The sequence below is a fragment of the Fukomys damarensis genome, unplaced genomic scaffold, assembly GCF_012274545.1.
Source record: "Fukomys damarensis isolate Sample0158 unplaced genomic scaffold, DMR_v1.0_HiC HiC_scaffold_1, whole genome shotgun sequence".
NCBI classification, from domain to species: Eukaryota; Metazoa; Chordata; class Mammalia; order Rodentia; family Bathyergidae; genus Fukomys; species Fukomys damarensis.
This window is the reverse complement of record NW_022900913.1, coordinates 59,550,337-59,573,240: the sequence shown is the minus strand read 5'-3', so window position 1 is coordinate 59,573,240 and position 22,904 is coordinate 59,550,337. Positions and strand designations below refer to the sequence as shown.

The following is a 22,904-nucleotide window of genomic DNA, read 5'->3' as shown; positions in this document are numbered from 1 at the left end:
TATAATAATATATATAATCAGTACCACCTGTATCCCCTCTTACTCTAAATTTGTAAGTAGACTTGGAATCTAGCCTCAGCTCCCAAATCATGTTGAAATCTCAGACAGGATCAACCAAAGGTACTCCAAGAAAAACAAACACACCTCCTACACAGTTCTCCTCCAGACATTGCTCAACCTGGATTGATGTCCTTAAAATGGCTCCAGTCAAAGAGAGAAGAATCAAAAGTTCAGCGTAAACCCGAAGTTGGCACCTGGGTGAGCACAAGCCCAGTGGCTTATGGTTACAAAGTTGCAGAGATTAAATGTGGACTGGAAGGTTCAGAATTATCAATAGAATACATGTCATTATTCTTCAGCGGAAACATTAATAGTGACAGCCTTGCACTTGTATCTGAGGAGATGACAGTGTCGTGTACCTGCCACATATTCTTTTAAGTGTGTCTGAGAGCCCAGTTGTGCTCACCTCCCCTTCTACTTACACTATCACTATATTTTGGATGTTCAGTGTCTCCAAGGTCCTGTGTTTCACGACTGGTCAAGGGTGGTGCCCTTGGCAGGTGGGGCCTGGTGCAGGGTTTATAGTTGCTGGAGTGCACTCTCAGCCCCTTCTCCTTCTTCTCTTTGGCTTCTGAGCCATGAAATTCTGCTAGGCACTCACCACGATGTAGTGCCTCACCATAACCTGAGCAAAGGGCAAACTGATGGAGGACAGGACCCCTAAAACTGTGAGCCAGAGCACCCAATACAGCACTGGGGATTGAACCTGGGGCCTGAACAATCTACCACTGAACTACAGCCCAGCCCCTTTTTGTTTTCATTTTGAGACAGTCTCACTAAATTGCCCAAACTTAATATCCTCCTGCCTCAGCCTCCCAAGATTTGGCGATTTCAAGACATGCCTCATCACCTGGAAAATCCTTTCTTTATAAGATATAGCTTAGGTGTTTTGCTATGCACACAAATATGTTAATAGATATGTTTGTATATACGTATACATAAATTAGTAGGAAGATATTTCTCACTTCTCACACAAGCAAGTTTGTTTAATTATATATTCATTCACTCAACAAATATTTTCAAGCAACTCTTATGTGCCCGGGGTTATTTTAGGTACTGAAGACAGGTTATAAACAAGATGAAGTCATTTTGATGGATGTCGTGATTCTCACATTCTAGTGGAGAAAAGGGAGACAATTCGATTCACAAGGAAAATGATAGAAACCAATATGTCCCATACTGACAGTAAAAACAAAACAAAACAAATTATTGCAACAGAAAGGCTGAGGGGAAGGATACTGGAGGGGGAGATCTGGACGACTTCTCTGGGAAAAGACCTTTGGCCTTGCACCTGAGTTATCGAAAGAGCTGGAAAGAGGGTGCATGGGAAGGGAGCAGCTAGAGAAGGAAGAGGCTGGAGAGGTCACAGTTCAGGGAGGCTGCAAGCAGGCCGGGGAGCAGTGAAGCAGAGAAGTCGCTCTTTGCAAAGACGATTCCACCTTCTGTGTGGAGAAGCTTTTTCAGGGGATCTGCCGGAGTGGCCACTGGGAGGGCTTTGGAGGCTGTTGGAGAAATCTTGGGAAGGTGGCAGACCCTGACAGGATGGCCAGGCTTTGAATGCAGGTAAGTGGAATGGAAGGTTGAGAGGACCTGGGAATAGCTGCATGAAGGCAATGGAGATAGGACAGAGAAGAAACAAATTAACCTGCAGGTTTTGGCCTGAGGGGCTAGGTTGCTAAAGGTGCCACTCACTGAGATGGCGAAAGTTGGGAGACTTGGCCGTGTTATGTGTTAGTCCCAATTAGACATCCATGGAAAGATATCAAGGGAGCAGCTGGGTCTGTGTCTAGAGCACAGGAGACAGGTCTGAGTTGGAGCCAGAGATGTGAAGGATCTCCTTCACATGGATCTCCTGGATCTGTGGGGCTGGATAAAGTCATCTGCAAGGGGCAGGTACCAAAAAGGACAGCAGAGTGGCAAACCACACCCCGGGGCTGTCAGCTCTTAAGAAGAGGACAAGGAGACAGCAGCAGGGACTCATCGGACTGGGACCAGGAGATAGGAGGAGAACCAGAGTGGAGAATGAAATGATCTGAATGACTTGGCCCAGATGGGAAGAGCTAGAAACTGGGAAGCTCCTGAAAGGTTGTACACAAGAAGGATGAGGCTTCTGTGCACTAAAATCTTTAACCCGGTGGATGAGAGAAGCTTGGAAAGTCCAATGAGGATGGAGAGACCACTACTAATAATCCAGAAAGTGCTGGCCAGAGTAGTGGCTTTAGGGATGGAGAGGAAGGGAAGGAGGAGAAAGAAATTCAGAAAAAGAAAAGGACTTCAGAACCCAGAGGCTGTGTGTGGGTGACTCTGGGAGGCTGGTCCCTCCCACAAAGGCAGGGAGAGGCTGGGCAGGAGCAAGCACTGGCGAGAAGTTTTGAGCATGGTGGGTTCATGGTTTTCACCTGGAAAAATATCTGGCAGATAAGAGAAATGAGGCCTGCAGTAAAGGGAAGAGCTTGCGTTAGAGCTAAATATTCAGGCAGCATCAATACAAAGGACACAGAGGAACGCTAAGGAAGGAAGGATCAAGCCTTAAAAATGATGAGCAGCCAGGCTCGGTGGCACATGCCTCTATTCCCAGCATTTCGGGAAGCTGAGGCAGGAGCATAGCAAATTTGAGGCCTTCCTGGGAAACTTACTGGGGCCCTGTATCAAAATAAAAAATAAAAAGGGGCTGGAGATGTAGCTCAGTGGTAGAGTTGTACCCCACTACTTGGAAAAAAAGACTACCGACTTTCTAGGGTGAACAGAGAGCAGGTGGGGACAAAGGAGAATTGAGCAGATGGCAGAGGGTAGGAGAATCAGTTCTCATGCCACGGAGCGAGTGTATGAATAGTAAAGAAAGTTCAGAAGTAACATAGAAAATGCAATACACTCCACCCCCATCCCCACACAGATACTTAACTAAGCAACACTTTCCAGAGCTGGTAGGATTTTTCTGTCCTTTAGAAAATGAAGTGGAGCAGATTTCCCAGATTTAGCTAGGAATTAAAATGCATCTTCATCAAATTCTCACAACTCCTCGGCGAGCTTTTTTTTTTTTTTTTTTTAAGAAAGCTATATGGACACATTAGGACATTTTCACCGCTTAGATTTTGACCTACACACCATTTCTTTTATTCTCCCCCTCTATGCCTCTTTCCTAAATTGTTTTTCTCCAGTTTGAGGATTTCTCAAAATCCTCAAATATACACATATTCCAATTAACAAATCTAAGAAGGAAGCAATTTTGAAATAAAATTACCCATGCATAAAAACCAGCCAGCTACCTCCACAAATCAGACAGAAAGTGCTAGTCTGGGTTGTGCAGGTCAGTAGCAACAGTTCTGACACCTTGTACCCTACCGTCAGTTGCTGGAGACTAAAAGCCAAATCAACGAACAAAAAACACCCTTGTGTACCTTCCACCTGATTGTAAAGTGTTAGAGGTAAGTATTTAATCCTTCCTGGGTCTCCCTACCTATCTGTTTTCTGCTCTTTCTAACCCAGACATCTGCTTTATACACTCCTGACCTCTTCTTCCTCTCCTCTGTAAGAACAAGAGCTATGACCTGGATGGGTTTGAGTGTTCCTATGTCCTAAGGGTCTGTGTGCTGGAAGCTTGGTGCCCAGCAAGATGGGACCATTACAAATTGGGGAAGTGTGTTAGTTAGGCTTCTATGAGCATTGACTTCGAATAGAACAGATGTATTTCTAATGGGACCCTGGTGAGTTCCTAAGAGATGGTTCTTACAGTGAAACAGGAATGACCATTCCACCTCTCTTTGGTTTCCCATCTTCCCATGTGATCTCTCCACATGTGTACCCACCATGATGGCACCTGCCCCAAAAACCTTGCCAGAGCCACACTATGCTACTTGAATTTTCAGCTTCTGAAACTGTGAGCTAAATAAACCTCTTTTCTTTATAAGTCACCCAGCCTCAGGAATTTCATCATAGCAATGGAAAACAGATGAATACAGCCAGGGATGAAGGATGCATCTTCTATACACTTTCACTGATTGGATGATGCAAAAGGCCCTCCACATGTTTTCATTGGTTGGCTCATGGCATTTTGGTATAAATGCATCCAAATCTGTTAGCTCAGCCAGAAATGTGCACTGTAAGTCTTTACTAAAGTCCTGTTGGGTGGTAGTGGTGGTGGTGAGATTGATGCAAGAAACAAACAAGAGGGGGAATCCTTCAGTACTCAGGTTCCCTATTCTGACACCTGTAGCCTGTATAAAGTGTTCTCTTACTGTCCCAAAGTGGCCTGCTTTCCCCTTAGCCAGCACTAGTAATAGCAATTTCCTAGTGTCTCATTTCCAGGCCTACCAAAGGAAGTGCCTTGAAAGCTAAGGCTATATCCATCTTATATTTGAATTCCCAGGCACAGAACAAGCACCAAATGCATCTTCATGGATGGATGAAGAGACTGTGATTGGGAAGCAAGAACTATAATGCTGCTCTTTTAACTGAGTAGAAAAGATTGGGGGAAGGACAATTCTTTATCTCCCCACCACCAATTATTCTCTGGGAGAGGTTGGAAGCTTAGGTCTGAAAGTCACATGAAGTAGAAAAGCAAGCACTGGCTCTACGGCTTCTCTTAGGTCCAAGTCTGTTAGCTCCTGACTCTAGCACTGAGTTCCCCAGTCCTGAGAATTCCAGTTACACAATGGATGTTGCTTGGTGTTCTTGATGTTTCATTAACAAAGTTGTTCGGACAAATGTTTATTGGAGGTTTGAGCACTGAGCATTCTGCAGCGACCAACCTGACCTAGCTCATGTGTTCACCAAGCTTGCAATCTGCTTTGGTTACTATTTGGTGGACTCTCTCAGCAAGAGACTCCTTCATCATCCCCATCCATTCATCAATCCATCCAATTGGTTTGTTGTACTTTTTATTTTTTATGAATCTCTGAGAAAAACGTGAGAATTTGGAATACATTGCCAAAAGAAGGCTCCCTGTAGCTTGGGTTGCTTTGCAATCGTAAGAATAGTCACACTGGAAAAGACCGTGCTAAGATTTACTATTGCACATCTGGTTGTCCCTCCAGATCAGCTCTCTATGCTTTCCCCCTACTCTGTGCCCTAGGAACCTGACCTGGGCCCCTTACCCTCTGGCTTCCCATCAGGCAGGTTTAACCAAGGTCAGTTTAGACAACTGGAGACACCAGACCAGAACTGTCAGCACAGGTAGTAGCCGTGTCCTTCACAGAAGCCCTAAGCTTCTCAGCTTCTTCTCCTGCCTCTTTATCAAAGGCCAAATCTAGGAAAAAAGGCGTTCCCTTGTGAGCCCATAGGTGCCATACCTGCCAACACATGCATAAATCAGCATTCATCCATCCATCCTGCATGGACTCCAATTCAAAAGCCGGGTCTTTCAACCTTCAGAAAGAGGTTCTATGGCTTTTAGGACTACTTGGAGCCACGGCCAGGGCAACCATGTTCAACCTTAGTGTGAGGCTGGCTTCTACCTAGGCCAGCTCTTCCCACAGCCATATTCCTAAACAGGACAAAGTGCCACTTGGACAAATTCCAAGTGGCGTTGGGTTCTCCCATTGTTCACCGGTTTCATTCTGCGTATGCTCACCCCCCCTCCATTTCTGCGCATGCGTGCACATGGCTGCTCCTCTGTAAAAGGCCAGCTCTGTAGGCGTCCCAGTCACAAATCTGCTCGCTTCCCCTAGATTGTCAGAGCCCGTTGTAGTTACTCATACTGTTTACCACCCACTCCTGTCAGAATTATTTATGTTCAGGTATTTTTCTCACTCCTGGACTTTGATGGAGCCAAAGAACAGAGCAAGATCTTATTTCTGTGTCCCCTCACTGACCTCTTGTGGAATTTCAAAAGTGTAAATTTCTAACTAAATATTTGTTGACTGGTAAAAATGAATGAATGGACAAAGTAACAACCAAAATTATTTTCCCCTAGGATGGTGATGTAATTTCTTCTGAATCTCAGAAGAAATATGGTTTGCCATATTTCACATATTCATCCAGAAATAGAAAATTCACAAAAGCAAATGGCTCTATATTTGAGGAGAAATATTTTCAGATTGTTTCCATATGTGTTTCTATATATAATGGTTTATGTAATATTTTAAATCAAATTCCACACCATGTGGCCATGTATCTTCTAGAAGCTCATAACGATGATTTAGGTCGGGGCTTAGAACAATAACAAGAAAGTTCTTTAAAGGGATCCGTTCACTTATTCTCCAGTTCTACTCATCCTCTGGAAATTTCCTTTCCAAACTTGGCTCCTGCTTTCTGTGACCTTCTCTGACTTCCCCAGGCAGAACTGCTCTCCCGCTTGAGTTTTTAGTGCTCTTTGTGCAGGCCCTGGGTGTGGCTTTTACCCCACTGCTCTGTGGTTGAAAGGGAGTGGAAGATAGGACCATCTCCCTATGAGCAGGGAGCCAGGCTTCTTCACCTCAGCCTCTCCAGCCCCTATCATGGCACCTAGTACTGAGTGAGCACTAGGTACATGTGATCTGAGTGAAATCAATCCAATGTCAATTGTGCTCCTATACCTTCTCTACACCTTGAGACCATAAAGTGAAGTGAGATAAATCAAACACACAAATTTAAGTATCGCATGGTTTCTCTTATATGAAAGACTCAAACGATAAATAAAAAACAAAATAAGAGGCAGTAGAAAGTGGGGATATAGTTCTTTCTCAAATAGGAAGGGGGCCAATAGATCGAGGAGAGAAGGAGAGGAGATGAAAAATTGGAATTAAGTTATGCCATGTGCATGTACCAGCTCCACACAAGGAATGTAAGTGTTATGTACTGAAAACATGCACCCATAAAAATCTATTATGCTAAAAAAATTCTATGACATTTATGAACTGAGTGTGATGGAGGAAAGCAGATACACACACACACACACACACACACACTCACACACACTCCATTCCTTTTAGGAAGTGGAAACCTAACTTTTTATATATAGTTTCTTGACTGGAGCCCAGTTGGGGAATCATGAATCCCCTCCACATTAACCCCTGTTGCTCACAGTGTAGGACAGCACCTCAGTACCTACTGAAGAATGTGTTGTCATTTTAGAGCTAAAATAAGGACTGTGAGATAGGGCCATGTTCCAAGTCATGGAATATAAGGAAAAAAGAAAGCTTGGATGGCTTGAGCACTTCCTCCCTTCAGGGCCCAGCCCTCTGCCTATCTCCCCTTTGACATTGCTATGGGATATCTCCTGGAATCGGAGAACTACCCCCGTAGCTGCCATCACTGGAGGTGGCTGTGTGCAGGAAGCTTCAGGATGGGCAAGAGGAGCCAGTCTCTCTCTAACAACATTGCCCAGCCATGGTCTTTCAGACTCGCTGCCCTCTCCATCCCCTGAAGCCACCAAACTCACTCTCTGCCCCTGCTGCTCCCTGTGTTTCCTCTGATTTCTCTGTCTCTTCACCTGGGTAAGTTGTTCTGGTTCTCTAGGCCAGAAATCCTCCAAGTGTGGTCTCCAAACCAGCAACCTCGGCATCACCCAGGAACTTGCTGAAAGAGTGAGTTCTTAAGGCCCACTCAGGCCGATAGAGCCAAGAACCTCCATGGTGGGACACAGAAACAAACTCTTGAGGTCACTGAGACATACGGGATGTGAGAAGCACTGTTCGAGGCCAGCTCCTACTTGTGTCTTCTTTGACCCCTTCCAGTCTGTACCGTGTCCCAGCTGTTACTCTCTCTCATAACAGTGTCTATTTGCCGCAATCTGAAAATTATATTGGTGTATTTGTGTATAGTATGACTGGTGAGCTTTTGATGGTAGGAGCTATATGTACCCAGAGCTTTCCTCTATGCCTGGCATCCAGTAGGTGTTCAATAAATGCCTATTTATTATTACATCTCTCCCACTCATAGCCTGTGCATGGTTTGACCTCGCTATGAGACTCTGAAGTACTTGTTGAGACCACCATGCGGGCTTTTGTCTCCAGCAAAGAAAGGTATGGTGGGGAAGACAGCCACATCTCACTTCTTCACCACTGAGGTGGGTTGGAGGCTACCACCTAAGTACCTCATGTTTCAGCCTCCCTTTCTTTCTTCTCAAAGCATATATAGACGTAAAAGATGAGAAACAGTAGGATTTAGACAACTTGTTGTTTATCAATATCTAGAAGAAATAATTCCATTGTTCTTACAGCAACATTTTTAGCTCTGTGAGATTTTAAGATTCTCAGTGGATTCTCAGTTATTTTCATGACCAAGAGCTTGCACTGTCTCTGTTAACCCAATAGCTCCTTCCTCTCTTCCAGGCATATTGTATGTAATATGGAAGCTAGATTCACATCCACCTTGGCTTGGTTACATAGGTAGGATGTTTAGGCTTCCACTTACTCAGAAAAATAATTTTTGGTACACATAAATTTTTCCTGAGGCCCAATGGAACTTCAAGGTAAGATTCCCCCCTGAAAACAATGATTATTCCAGCCAAGTATTCCACACCCCACAGAAACTCCTAGAACAATACCCAGAAAGACTATGGGTATCTGACAGCACCTCCTTTTAGGAGCCATGGCGGGAGGTGGGGCGTGGGATAAGGGACCAGGGTCTTGTCCTGGGGATCCTGGGTTGGGGTAAAGTATGCTATGCACCCTGCACTAGACCTCAGTGTTCTTCTCTTGAGACAAAATCAGGTTCATGTAAACCTCCACAGTAGCCATAGGCACAAAGGGTCTCCTCAGAAGCAGCCTCACCCCATCTCTGTGTTGAAGGGCATGGACCAGGAGCCCAACCTGTGCCTCAGCTCTTCTCTTCCAGCACCTGCCTAGGAAGACAATTTCTTCTCCCCACACTGCTTTGCTGAGTCTTGGGGCTCACCTGGCACTCCACCCACTTCTCAATTCAGCACGGTCCTCAATTACTGAAAGGAAACTCAGGTCAGCCAAGCCACCTGGCTGGGCCAGGACCCCAAGCTGCCAACCCCTCTGAAATATTCTCTGTACCCCGGTTCAAATGAGGGTGCTGAAGGAGGTCCTCATATGTGATAATGCTGTGGCCATGTCTTTGCTTCCTAATCTCACTGAACCCTGAAATTCTGCATCAGTATCTCCCTAGAAATTGAGTCCTGTGTGGTGGCACATACCTGTAATCCCAGTACTCTGGATGCTGAGGCAGGAGGATCGTGGATTTGAGGCCAGCCTGGGCTATACAGTGAGATACTGTCTCAAAACAAAACAAAACAAACAAACCAACTCATATATGAACATCTTTTGTCTTAAAAGAAAAACCACGCGCGTGCCATAAATTCGCCACCACAGTCCTACCTACATCGCTCCCAATTCCTCTACCTCTACTGCCTCCTTGATGCTGGCTCCATAACAACTGCACAGTGCTGTTCTTGCTAACACCTCCATGTCACCACAAGTGAGGCTTAGAATATAAGTACCTCTCAGAGATCACAGAGCTAGTAAGCAAGACAATACTTGAACCCAGGGCTGGGGATTTAGCTCAGTGGTTCCACCACTTGCCTGGCAAGTTCAAGCCCCAGTACAAAAAAAACAAAACTTGAACCTAAAACTGTCTGACTGTACACTTCTGTCTTCATCCCAAACAAACCCCCAGTAGGCTTTGGACAGGGATTTCTAAGTCACACCTGCACCCTGGCCTGGAACCTGGAGCTCTTCAGTGACACTACTGAGGCCACACCTAGTGCTACCTTGCGTTAATCATGCTTTTCTGCTGCCAGCTGACAGGCATAGACTATGTATCATTCGTACCCCTCACCCTAGGCCCCATCTCTGCCCCAGTGTCTAGGAGGAGCAGCAGACCTGTCCCGGGGGTGCAGTTGACATGGCCTGATGGACCTCATAGAGGCTTTCAGAATTAGGTCTGAGACAGAGTGTTGCTGGTGGGATGGCAGAGACCTCACCCTGAGCCGGTTTACAGGAAGACAGCTGGTCAGCAGGGTGGGTGCCAAGAAGGGCAGCTTTACAGGCGATGCTGCCTCTTCATCTCCAGACAGCAGCCCATCCTGGGTCATTTTACCTCAATTCCCAGAGAAAAGTGACAGAGAGTTAGAAGGCAACCAGGAACAACATGTATGAATTGTAACAGACTTGATAAAAGGGTTCCTTCTGAACATGCACAAACACAAAAACAAAACCAAAGAAGACATCCAAGGTCAAGCAGTGAGAACTCTCACTGATGCATATTTCTAAACACTCTAGGTTTCAGGTGACCAGAGCTGGTACCATGCCACCTCTCAGAGTGTGGCTGTCTTTGTGATTCTAAATTCTTTAAACTCTCACACCTTACTGGTTTACTGGGTAGAAGGCCCAGAAGCCTCCCTATCGGACCTCTGCATCAGAACCCTGAATAACAAACATCTCTGAATCAGAGTACAAGGAAGTCTGATTTATCTGGAGTCAGAGCCAGAAAGACATTGCTGCAAAGCTGGTGACCAAGGACCTGCTGGGCAAGTCTTCTGGGTGCCAGGCAGAGCTTTCCTTTTAGGGTGGGAAAAGGGACACATGTTAGAGACCCCACAGCTGGGAAATAACAGAGAGAGGCTGGTGATGGACTGGTGAATTGCTCAGCAGAGCAAGGATTTGGTTAAGAGTCCACTCTGCCTGCTGACTGGGCACATGTGCCAGTCTCCCTATCTGCAAAGGCTAGTTCTACACAAAGGAGACAGCTTATCCCTGCCCCCTCCCCATGTGTTCCAGCTATCCCATCTTTGTCCCAGTCTGTCCTGCCTCCAAGGGGCAGAAGCAGCAGGGGAGTTGCTGCACATTCTGACCCATTCTGGGTCAGGCAGCTGGAACCCACTCCTGGATCAGTGCCCACTCCATGCCCAGACAGTGGCCAGGGCTTGGTGCCAAGGTGGCTGTGTGGCCTCACTGCTCCCTGGCCTCACTCTGGCACAGGTGCCAGGGAGGAAATCCTGTGATGAGGACTGGCAACTAGACACTTGCAGCTTGACTTCTTGGGCAACTGTGTCAGGCAGGAGTGCGATTCCTCGAGCTTCCCATGGTTCATAGTTCAGCTGTTCAAGAGAAGAAGGGGCAGTGGGACACAGAGCTAGACACAGAATCCTATTTGGTTCCTGCCTTCAAATTTTAAATATCTTTTCTCGAGGCTCAGACACAAATTCACTTGTCATCACTTGGTTCCTAACAGAGAAAAAATACAATGGAAAATTAGATCCTGTGTCACAATGTCATGGGTATAAATAAAATGAAAGGCAAGCTTGACGTCAGCAGCAAGGATTCTCACATTCCACTCCACTTCCTCATCAGAAAATATTCAGCTCAATTTACCGAGTTGCGTGGTGGAAGCCATTAGTATAAACAGGTGGGGCCAGGCTTGTCTCTCACAGTCCCACAGGGTGGGCCTCATCCCTGGGCTGGGCACTTCCTGGGCTGGAAGTGACTTCCTGACAAACACCAGCTCCTTCTCCTCAGCCCCTCAGCGTCTCCATCTGTGTCCTCCCACGCTAACACCCCTTCTCAGGGCAACTGCCTTGTCTCTCCATCAGACTTCCTGGGAATACATTCTGGAGAAGAGAGGAGATGCAGGAGGGGACAGCTGAGGTTCCCCTGCACGGGAAGGGACAGATGGGGACGTCTCCTCTGCTTCCTCAACTTCAATGAGCTGTGCTGTGTGAATCAGCCTGGGGGTTTGCTTCATGTTTAAAGACATTCTGGAATATGACCATCTGAAGGGAACACGTGGTGAAAAATTCTGTAGCATGAACACTCTCTGTAAGGTCTCTTTGCAAACCTAGCTCTTCCTTTTTCCTCTAAGTGACGAACACTCTTGTGCTTAAAGTTAAGACCATCCATAGTCTGGCATACAACCCAACATACCTTTGTTGTCAAAGGCCATCTGGCTCCTAAGTGTGTGGAGGAATGTTGACAAGCAGACCATACCTACAAATAAACCTGGAATTATCAACACACGTACCGGGAACACTGTCTGAAGTCATCTTGGACAGCATGGCTACCTTTCCCTGGGCCTAGGAGCTGCAGTCTTCCCAATTCACACATTATGATTCTGATGTTTAGATGTCAAATCTTCCTTTGAAATCACCACATTCAGCAGATGTTTGTGAGCTCTGGCATACTGAGGTAGGGACAACCCATTCCTCTAGCCAGCTCTGGTCTATTCGAAGAAGGAGGCACTGAGCAGAAGCATAGTGTGGGGAAGAGACTGGCCTTTGGGGTCAGTGGAAAAGTTTAAAATACACTTCCATATCTTTCTGGCTGTTTAACTCTGAGCTTGAACTTGTCCTCTCTCTGCAATAAAGCTAGTGCCTGAGAACTTCGCAGAAACTACATGAGCTAATCAATGGGAGGTACTGTGCATTAGTACCTGTGACCTAACAGGTCCTGCTAAATCCTCAGCAGTGTGTGCCCTCTCCCTACTCCAGAGTTGCACCTGGTACCTAGCAAGAAAACATAAAGATGGGAAAGAAAATTCTTTTTGTACATATGTGCTAGGTAGCATATATTCTCCATCCCATCCTACACACACACATACACTGACACACGTGAAAACTTTGGCCTGGCTTCACGTAGGTATGCTTATTCCAGGCCACATTTTTTTCAATGTTATTTTTAGAATGAGATTTCTAACTCTGCTCCCACTCAAGTAGATTGGATTGATAATGGACTGAAATGGCATCAGGTCATTTTCCCCTCTGTCTTCCTCTCAGTGGGGCAGGATTTAGTAGCGCCTAGCTCTCAGGTCCTTCTCATTTTGAGTCCCATTATGACGCCGAGGATGACTCTGTGGCCTGAATTCTAGAAGACCTATTTTATCAGATGTGTTTCTATGACCACAAGAGAATTTTTTTTCTTTACCAAAAGAATCTCATGGGAGAACATCATTCTTAAGAACTGTGCCAGTCCTGGCCCAGGGCAGATCTGTTAGGTAGAGGGGGTTAGTTTCTATCCATATTTTTTCCTGTTCCTTTCCCCAACCTAAACATCCAGCATCCAAATACCACACCTGGCTTCTGGAACATTCCAGAAATGGCTTATTTATTTTTACTTCTTTCAAGCTTCCCTCTTCCCTAAAATTCAGAAGTTTTCCTTCCTGTAAGTTTTGCCCCCCATACCTGCTATCTGCTAGATGGATATGGTTGAATCAAGGTGAGATGGAAATGTTATGTCAGAAGAGTAAAGGGTTTTGGTTTTTAAGGTTTATTGTACTTGTTCATTAAAGAAGCTCTGTTGATTGTGCTAGACCCATTCCAGGGCTGTTCATTTGCCAGAGAGGGAATGAAACCTGAAGGAGTTGCCTTCTTCTCTGCAGAGATTGGGTGTTCTAGTTAGACATACAGCATTTTGTCCTTTCCTTAGGACATAGTGGCATGCTTGTCAGTTCATACGGGCTCATGAGAACTGAGAGTCACAATTTCAGGAATTTTGCAAGATAAGCATTAATCATTGCCATTATTAAATTATATTAATTAATAAATATAATTATCTTAAACTATATAATCATGCAATTAAAGTATATTAAAAACAAAAGCAATTAATACTTAAACCTGATCACACCCTAATTATTTCATTTTACTTTCTCTTATCAACGTACTCCAAGTTCTACATGTCCATTAGACCAGTATAATGGGAATACTACTTGGCCATGACAGGAGTATTTATACCAGAGAATTTGGCAAACTATCAATCTGGGTCTCATTTATTGCTCCTTCTCCCACCATGGCAGCTGTTTGGTATTTATCAGCGTACCACTATTATGAGCCCAGCAAGCACCAATATCTAAATTCACTGATGTGTGGAAAAATATGTAGAACCTCCCAGAATCCCTACTTTCCCCAAGTCACCTTTCTAGGTAATTTCTGACACTCTCAAGTCGCTCCTGCTGTAGCCCTTCCCATCTGTGCTACTGCTACCCAACTCCCATGCAGTCAATGTACTCTGCCTCCAGGGGATCCAGTTAATACCAGTGCAAGCCTGGGAAATCTAAGAGCCTACAGGAGGGGTGTGGCTTGGTTCTGAAGTGTAAGATGGGATGAGCAGAGCTAATGGTGTGCTGTGCAGATATTTGGTTACTGTTAATGCTACCTCTTGTCACCATCTGGTCTTACGAGTTGAGTGATGAACAGTTCTCCCCAGTCCTCTACACTAGACATGTTCTTGGCAGACACATACAGAGTGAGTTGGGTGAAGGGCTGAATAAGTAAGAAGTAAACCAATTTAGAATTCTGGTTTTCCAAACACTTGACCTGCTTTTCTTTTCCCAGAGTGAGTGGGTCAAAAATTATCATCCTTAAAAGAATTCAGTGTTCTGTACTTTAAAAAGTTCTATCATATTTGTTATTGCATATAATATTTAGAATAACACCATGAGATAGGTACAATATTAACTGTTAGAAACAAAGTAGTCCAAAATAATTAATAAGCAACCTTATTTACCACTGCCCATTTGGCTAGTTAGGAAGCATGCCATGCCAGGGATAGAAATCAGCCAAGCAAACCCTGGCACTTTTCTCTTCCTCTTCCTACCCGGGGAAGAGCCTGCCACCTAATTCCACAGGATGGAGCTACTTAGAATTTTACCCTGGCCAGGTGCATTTATTTACTAGAAAGTAAGATTAGAAGTTGACCTTCAGTGTCCTTAACAGATGATATGAGAGTACAAAGAGACAAGGCCTCCAGACCACAAGGCCACACCAAGCTGATCTACGGAGAAAGCTCAAAATCGTGTGGAAGCTCTGCTTTGTAAATAACATGAAGTTCTTAAAAATGTGACTTTACGTATGATAGACTCCTAGATCATTTTATGAGACCTTAGTTTATTATTCCAACTAAATGACCTTAAGACTTACGAGTTTGCTGGCCAATTGGTCAAAAACTGTGGCAGGGAGAAAGACAGTGGTTAGCTTTTATAAGCCAGCTGTTCAGCCAGGCCTTGTGCCAGGCCCAAAGAACTGGAGAAAACTCCTCATTATATCCTTGTAATGGGAATTTTCGTTTCATAAGCTATGACTGGAAAACTTTGTATCAAACTGCTCACAGTGGTTATTTGAGGGGAAATAAAGTTATTTTTTTAAGTCCTACTACTAACAGTGTTCAGCAGGCAACCACCTTTGTTCAGTCTTCCTTATACTACTTTCAGAAGCTCAGTCACATGACCTTATATTTGTAAGGCTGGTCCATCTTTGCAAAGTCATTTTTGTCCATTACTTCCAATGAGTCACCGGAGCACCACATATAAGAATCCTACCCTGAAATAAACTGCAACAAAGTTCCCCAGAAACAAAGGAAATGTAAAGAGAAATACTGTCCCAAGAAGGTGGGAAATACTACATAGGCCACGCCCCTGGTCCCTTCTCATCTTCAGTTGCTGTGTCCCCTCTGGTTCACACAATTCTATTTCTGACCCTCATTCCCACCACAAAATTGAGTTCAATAAAGGCTCTGTTTGTTCTTTATCTGGTTGTCTAATGTGCCTGGCTTATGAGTAAAATCAACAGCAAAAGCTACTTTGAAAAGTAAGATAGAAATCATTTTAATGTAACTTTCCCATGAGCAGAGTAATACAACCTTTTAACCCATCTTCTTTATTCAGAGTCAAGTATATTTAGTTCTTATGCTGGCAAAGCAAATTTGGAAACCAATTCTTTGTGCAAATAAGTCAGTTACTACTGAGAACAACTGGGAATGGTGAACAATTCTTTGGGGTCACCTAACAGACAGGTACAACCCTGGTAAGGCAATTTACAAGTTAGATTCCTATGATTTGGATTCAGGATCACTGGATTATAGGTAGTAATGGCCTAGCTTGTCAGTAGCTTTAATATCCCTATTTCTGTATTCTTCCAAGTAAAAGTGACTTAAATATTAAAATCAAGAATATTCTCACTAAATCCAAATGTAACATTAAGGGGATTTGGTGGGGAAAGTTAGCTGGTATGGAGAACAACTGGAATTCAAAATATCTTTGGAGGCAAGAGAAAGAAAAGATGGAGGGACTAAGTAGGGAGGGAAGAAGTTGGGAGAGGAGGGAGAGAAATGTCATATTCACAGGGTACACACGAAAAGTACTTAAGTACACGTTAAGGTACTTAACGAAAAGTACTAATGAAAGAGTTCAGCTGCTCCCATGACCAAAAATAATAAAAAGCCCAGAGCAAACCCAAATGTCTATACATATTTAATACTCAATAAAAATGGCATTTTAAATGGGGGTAAGAATAGCAATAAACAGCATCAGAATAAATTTCTAACACTTTTATTTTAAAAAGTTAATTTAAAAATATCTAAAATTTTAATATTTTTCTTTTAGATTTCATTTTAACTTTAGGTTATAATTTTCAAATTACAAAGGTCATAAAATTATAAATAAACATTGTCATAAAGTTGGGGTTAATGGATCTTCCTAAGAATAATATCAAATGCATAAGCCATAAAAATTATATATTTGATTATAATAATTTTAAACATTCATGTATTAAAAACATCCACAGTACAAGTCCCTTGTTAAATAAGACTATTTTGAATCTTCTCCGTCTACAACTTACCTCTTCATTTTCCTAGTTATTTTGAAAACAGGAAATTTTGCTGAAATCCAGTTTAGCAATTTTATTCATTCTGTTTAGTAATTTTTGTGTTCTGAGAAAGCTTTGTCTAACTCCAAGGTCACAGAGATTTTTCTCTAATGTTTTTGTCTTAGTCACTTCCTTTGTCACTAAGACATAATACTTGACACCTGCAACTTTAAAGAGGCGCGGTTTACTTTAGCCACAGTTACAGACTATTATGGGCAGCCTCAAGGCAGTTAAAGAAAGGCAGAGCCAGAGAGCAGAGAAGCAGCGTCTGTCATGGCTGCCGGAAGCAGAGAGAATGAAAGAGCCAGGGAGGGAGAGGCCCCCTTCTGGCCACGCCCCTCCTTCTGACCAGGCCGGGCTTCCCAACAGCACAGTTACCACCATTAGTATAGTTAGTGCACACAGGACCCACTCACCTTCCAGAAACATAAATCCTTTTTTTTTTTTTTGTACCCGGGGATCGAACTTGGGTCCTTGCGCTTGCGAGGCAGGCCACCAAACCACTGAGCTAAATCCCCGGCCCTAAGTCCTTTTAAATTAATCTTTGTCAGAGCTGTGAAAAAGGGTTGTGGGACATTTTTCTTTCATGTAGATATTCCAGTTCTCTTGCGTTATTTGTCAAAGATTTTTTCCTCATCAAAGTATCTTGGCATGTTGGCAAGAAATCAACGGGTCACATAAATGTGGGTCTATTCTCAACTTTCTATTTTGTTCCATTGGTTGATTTCTGTCTTTTCACCAATATCACATTGTCTTGATTACTACAGCTTTATTCTGATTCTTGCAATCAGCATGAATTGCTCATCTTTGCCCTTTTCCAAACAATTTTTCAACACTTCTGGGTGATTTATATTTCAATATAAATTTTAGAGGCAACCTGTCAATTTCAACAAAGTAGCCAGAAAAGTTTTGATTCAGGTTGTTAAATTTATAGATTTGGGGAAAATTGACATGTTTTCAATAGTGACTCTAATATAAACATGGTATATTCTGTTGCCCACATAAATCTTTTAATTTATCTCAGCTCTTTTATAGTTTTTTTCATGTATATGTTTGGATATATTTTAAATTCATTGCTAAGTATTTTAAGTGTTTGATAACATTATAAATGGTAACTTAAATTTTTTTGTGCTCCAATTTTTTATTGTTGCTATATAGAAATACAATTGATTCTTGTATATTGGCCTTATACCATCAAACCTGGCTACATTCAGTTCAAGAGTTTGTTTATTTGAGGTTAGAGTTATCTGCATATATGATCATGTTTTCCTCAGATAAAAGTCACTTACAACTAAAAAATAAGAAGATAATTCAGCTGGGCATCATGGTGCATGCTTGTAAACCCAGAACTCAGGAGGCTGATGTGAGTTTGAGGCCAGCCTGGGTTACATAGTGAGTTGAGGGCCAACCTGAACTACATAATGAAAGCCTGTCCCAACAATCAAACAAACAAACAAATAAACACATAAATAAATTAAATGAAGACAATCCAACATAAGGAAAAGCTGGTGCCCTAGAAAAAGCCTACTTCAACCCAGAAAGTTCTGCACGTGAAATAGGTTGACTATGGATGATCAAAGGGGTGCCACCCACAGATCACCATCTGGGTTCCATGCGTAGGAGCCCATAGCTAGAGAATCCAGCAGATGTCCAGTTTGTACCACTTTTTCCCCTTAATTTCCAGCTGCAATTTTCATTAGCCCACAAATGACCTTCTAGCTGTTCTTGCATTGTTAGAAGGACTTCCACAGGCAGAATATGGGTGTGGGGGGTGACTCAGTAGTAGAACACCTTGCCTAGCAGCAGAAGGCTATGGGTTAGATCCCCAGCACTGGGGGAGCAGGAGCTGGGCAGCAGCTGAGCTCCTTAACTAGCCGGAAAGCCAGGGGTTGAAGCCTACCTGCCTTCTTCTTTAAGCCTCCTTGATGACTCCAGGCTGGGATGATCACCCTACCTTTCATGCTGGCAGGAATCACATTCTGGTTGTGGTGGTTTTTCTTTTGTTGCCTTGAATTACAATGCATTTTTTAGTGTTAAAGTTCACTCTGTACATTTGTTTTTTTTGCACCTGCCAGTTTTGTCTTACACATCTTTATAACCCCAGGTGCCTATAGCACACCATGTTAGACAGGATAGTGCAACGGCTCAGAATCTGAGCATATAGAGCCAAGTGTGTGGGTATAAATTCCAGCTCAGTCAAGTACGGCTGTGTGATCTGCAGCATCTTCCTTACCTCTGCCTGTCTGCATTGGTTCTGGGAGGGCACAAGTAGCCCTGCTTCACAGGGCTACAGGGAGGACTGAGGCCAATGCTGACTCTTATTTAGCATGTGCCTGGCTGTGCTGTAAGTGCTCAATAAACATCAGCTTGAGGGCATAAGAGCTTGTAATTAACTGCTGATTGAATGGCTCCAATCAGGGAAGGACATTAAGTAAACAGAGGGGGGCCAGGAAGCCAGAGCTCAGTGATGGTAACCCCATGCTGTCCTGAAAGCAGAGGGTGGCAGAAACCTGCTGGACAAGTGGAATGTTGTCCTGGCCCCTTGGGGTTCTTGCTGAGGCAAAGAAATGTGGGGAAGAAAGGGCAAAAGTGAGGTTTTCTTACATAAATAAGACATTCAAATATTATTAATTCATTCAACAAATATTTATTTAACACCAATTATGGTCCAGAAAAGTATGACATTTCTTTTCTTGGGCACAATAGGAGAATAATAGCTAGAATGTGTTCTCTCGTCACATCCAGCCATCAAGCTGTTGTATGAGCCTCAGTGACTTCTGGCCTCTTAACTAGTCTGCATGCCCACCTTGCTCTTTATTAATCTACAGTGAATAGAGCCGGTCAAATGAGTTTTCTAAAATACTTGAATCTTTCATTCTCTTTCTGGAAGTATTATGGCTCCCCACTGTTAGGGCTATGTGCCGCTCCTGGACCCCATACTCAATGGTGTCACATTTCCAAGTATATTCAGGAAAACATTTCCCTTCCTGCCTGGTGAATTCCTTCTTCTTCTCCAAGATTCATCTGACAGCACCCCTGTGCAGCCTCCATCCCATATCCACCAGTGCCCACCAGACATGCATAAACTATATTCCAGGTTGAAATAGAGTAGATTTCATGCAAGGAGTGGTCTTGTGGGTGAAAACTAAGCCACTGATGAGAGGACAGTGAGGCAAATAAGATCTCAGCACCAACAAGAAGCTGGCAGTATCTTGCTACAGGAAGGGCCATCAGGAGCTTTCCAGATCCCAAGGGATACAGGGTTACCTTGTTGAGCTGAAGGACAGCAGCTTTGCAGACCGAAGACGCCAGGTAAGGTGCAGGAGCAGGAGAGCTCTGTTGACTGCCCTTTTTTCCCACCATTCTTTCTGTTCCCAGAGCCTCCGGTAGTCTCAGAAAGCCAGATGCTGACACTGAGCTTCCCAGGTTCCCAGCACCCTGTGCCCAACCCCTGAGGCTTGCATGCTCTCCACTCTCCCCTCTCCCCATCCCTCCAGCAGGGTGAGGGGAGGAAGAGGCAAGGGATGGAGCTGCCTCCGCTCAGCCCCCTCTCTTCTCTGCTCCCTCAGCTCTGACCCTTTCTCTGCAGCCGGTCTTCTCCTGGGCTGTGAGTTCTCTGTTTACCAGCCTGCTTCCCTTTCTAGACTGTGGACTTCCACAGGGGCAGACAATGGCCTTATTCATTCTTGTATCCGCAGCAACCACATAATTCACAGTATGTCATAGGCAGTTGACTGTCCTTGCATAGAGACTGAAAGGAAACTCTGGGGTCACCTCCAGCTAGCTCTCCTTTCCTTCGGCTTGATCTCCTTACCTTGACTGAACTCCACTGAGCACTGAAAAGTAAGGTGTGTGTGTGTGTGTGTGTGTGTGTGTGTGTGTGTGTGTGTGTGTGTATACATTCACCTTGAGTCTGCAATCTGTCACCTTGTAGTTAAGGCCTCCAACAAGTCACAATAATCATTTTGGTCAAGCACCATCAGCCTAGCAGCCTTCCCACAGCCATGTGAAAATTAGCCAAGGAAATTCCCTCAAATTTCAGACTATTTCCCTCTACTACCCAAGATGCTTCTAGGCCACCTCTCCCTGCTGTTCATCAGTATATGCTCAGGGTAAACAAACTAATTTTAAAATCAGCTTAATCAAAACATAATTAAGCAGATAAATTAGCTGCCCCCAAACTGCATAATGAATGGCCAAGCAGAAATCACTCTTATCATCTGAATAATGCTTTTCCTTCCATCCTGAAGCTGGACCCTCAGCTCCCAGCAGAAAGAAAATAACCACCAAACTGAACTTCTGACTGTGATTCTCTGCAGAGCACTTACCACTGTATTTTCAGTTGATAAAAATGTCAGTTAACGTGGGTCAGGCACAGCTTTTGGGGATTTCTGTAACCTGGGTCCTAGCTATGTGAGACAAAAGGAAAATGAGCCCTGTGGTTACCACCTAATCCCAAAGACTGAGTGGTTCCCCAGCACAGCAGTGAGTTGGAAGAAGAGGAAGAGGGGCAGAGGTCCTGTTTCCATATTTATTCAATTATTGGTTAAATATTTATTGAGTTCCTGTGGCATATCCAATCCTACACTGGTCCACAGTGAGGCACTTGGCTTCAGATGGAATCTTTCAGGGCACCCAAATTCAAGGTGCCAACCCTGAGGTAACCCAAGCCAGAAGCTGGGCTTCTCTCCTCCTGTACCAGGCACATGCCTCAGCTCCAGCCACCTGTTGCCCTTAAGATCTGAAAGCCCAGATCTGCCAGATTTTTAGATTTTTCAAGAGAAACTGTAAGGCAGAATTTTGATGTGAAATCTTTTAACTTTGAATCACAGGTCAAATTTTTAAAAAGAAAAACACACAGTATTATCACATGAACAAAATAAAGCCAGCTTGCGAAGCCTTCCATTTATAATTTCTGCTTCAGAGACAGCAGGCCATAGTGGTTAAGACTGAGATGACTAAAAGGGGTGAGAAGGGTGTGGTCTTGCAAAAATGATGTAACCTTGCTGTGCCTCACTTTCCCTCCCATATAAAATGAGCTCGATGAGTCATATTGTAGACTTAATCAAGAAAAGTATGTGCACAGGTGTACATGTGAACTATTATTTTCAGAGTATCTGGTCCTCTCTCTCTGAGGAATCTCTTTTTCAACATCCTTGACAGTTGAACATTCAGCCACTGCTTGTGGAATTCCTAAGACAGGAACCTCCTGGCTCCCTCGAGAGAGGCAGTTGAATAGTGACCCCACATCTCAGTGGCTTAATCCCATGTCTGTTCACCTATTGCTTATGTCCCAGACCTGGGTAGTCAGGTGCCCCTGGGGTTCATGCACTGTCCATCCCCAGGGCCATCCAGAATCCTATGCTGGGCTCTCTGCTTTCAGCCAGGAGAGTAAGAATTGGGTCTCCTACCTGCCAGATTGTTCACTTTCATGGCAGTCCCCATGGATGTTCCCTTGGTGGCCTCAGGTCATCTAGGCTTGTGGTTGACCTTCCCTGGATTTGATTTCAATTTGTGTGACACTTGGGTCAGGTGTGTGTGGTTATGGTCATAATGAAGGACCACTACTTCTGAGAAATTCCCTTTGTTGACAAGGTCAAAGGTAACAAGGAGGAACATATGTTTCAGCCTGCCCTGGTGGGGTTCCTGCTCATATCTATGGGTTCCCCCCTGCTGCTGTATACTTCACATGTTTCTCTGAGGTTGCATCTGCTTCCAAGCTCCCATGGCTGTTAATCAATCAGTTTCTTGTGGGGAGTCAGGCTGAGGACCTCATTTTCTATCAGTTAAAGGATGCATTCAGTTGCTCACTGCTTGGGTGGCCTCTTCATATAATGGCTAATAGCATAAATTGCTGCTTCAAAGCCAACAAGGAAAAGAGACCCTCCTAGAAAGATGGACTCTAGTCTTCTGTAATCATGTGCACATAGTTACATGTCCCATCATTTTTGCACAATTGTACTATTAGAAGCCAGTCACAGGTCCTGTCCACACTCAAGGGGAGGAAATCACACATGGTGCAATGAGAAGGTGGGAATCCTAGGGATCCCTTGGAATCTCTTCTTTGATCCCCAATGATCTGGGTCTGCCCCATATGTAAAGTATCTCCCAACATCCCCAAGAACATCCAACCATTATAACCCCTGCTCAGAGTCCAGAATCTCTTGATCTATACCAGAGTCAGGTATGGATGAGGGTCCTTGGGTATAATTCCTTCAATCTATAAAACTAAAGACAAGTTATCTGACTCCTAACCCACAATGGAGGAATAGGAATATCACACTTACAGACATTCTCATTTTTAAAAAAATGAACAATAGTAGAAACGAAT

General features: G+C 44.0%; 1 long non-coding RNA gene across 3 annotated transcripts in view; it reads right to left on the bottom strand.

Annotated features, from left to right (window-relative positions):
• LOC104858773 overlaps positions 1-22,084 on the bottom strand; it is a 22,697-nt gene extending 613 nt beyond the window's left edge. Inside the window, exons 1-4 of one of the 3 annotated variants that reach the window (XR_779218.1) lie at positions 21,985-22,084; positions 18,474-18,580; positions 11,316-11,551; positions 10,227-11,168 (exon numbers count right to left, since the gene is read on the bottom strand). This is a non-coding gene — a long non-coding RNA (uncharacterized LOC104858773). Of the gene's footprint in view, positions 1-10,226; positions 11,169-11,315; positions 11,552-18,473; positions 18,581-19,840; positions 20,210-21,984 lie in introns of those variants that run through there. The other 2 variants (XR_779216.1, XR_779217.1) reach the window with 2 other exon arrangements.
• Between the last annotated feature and the right edge of the window lie 820 nt (positions 22,085-22,904).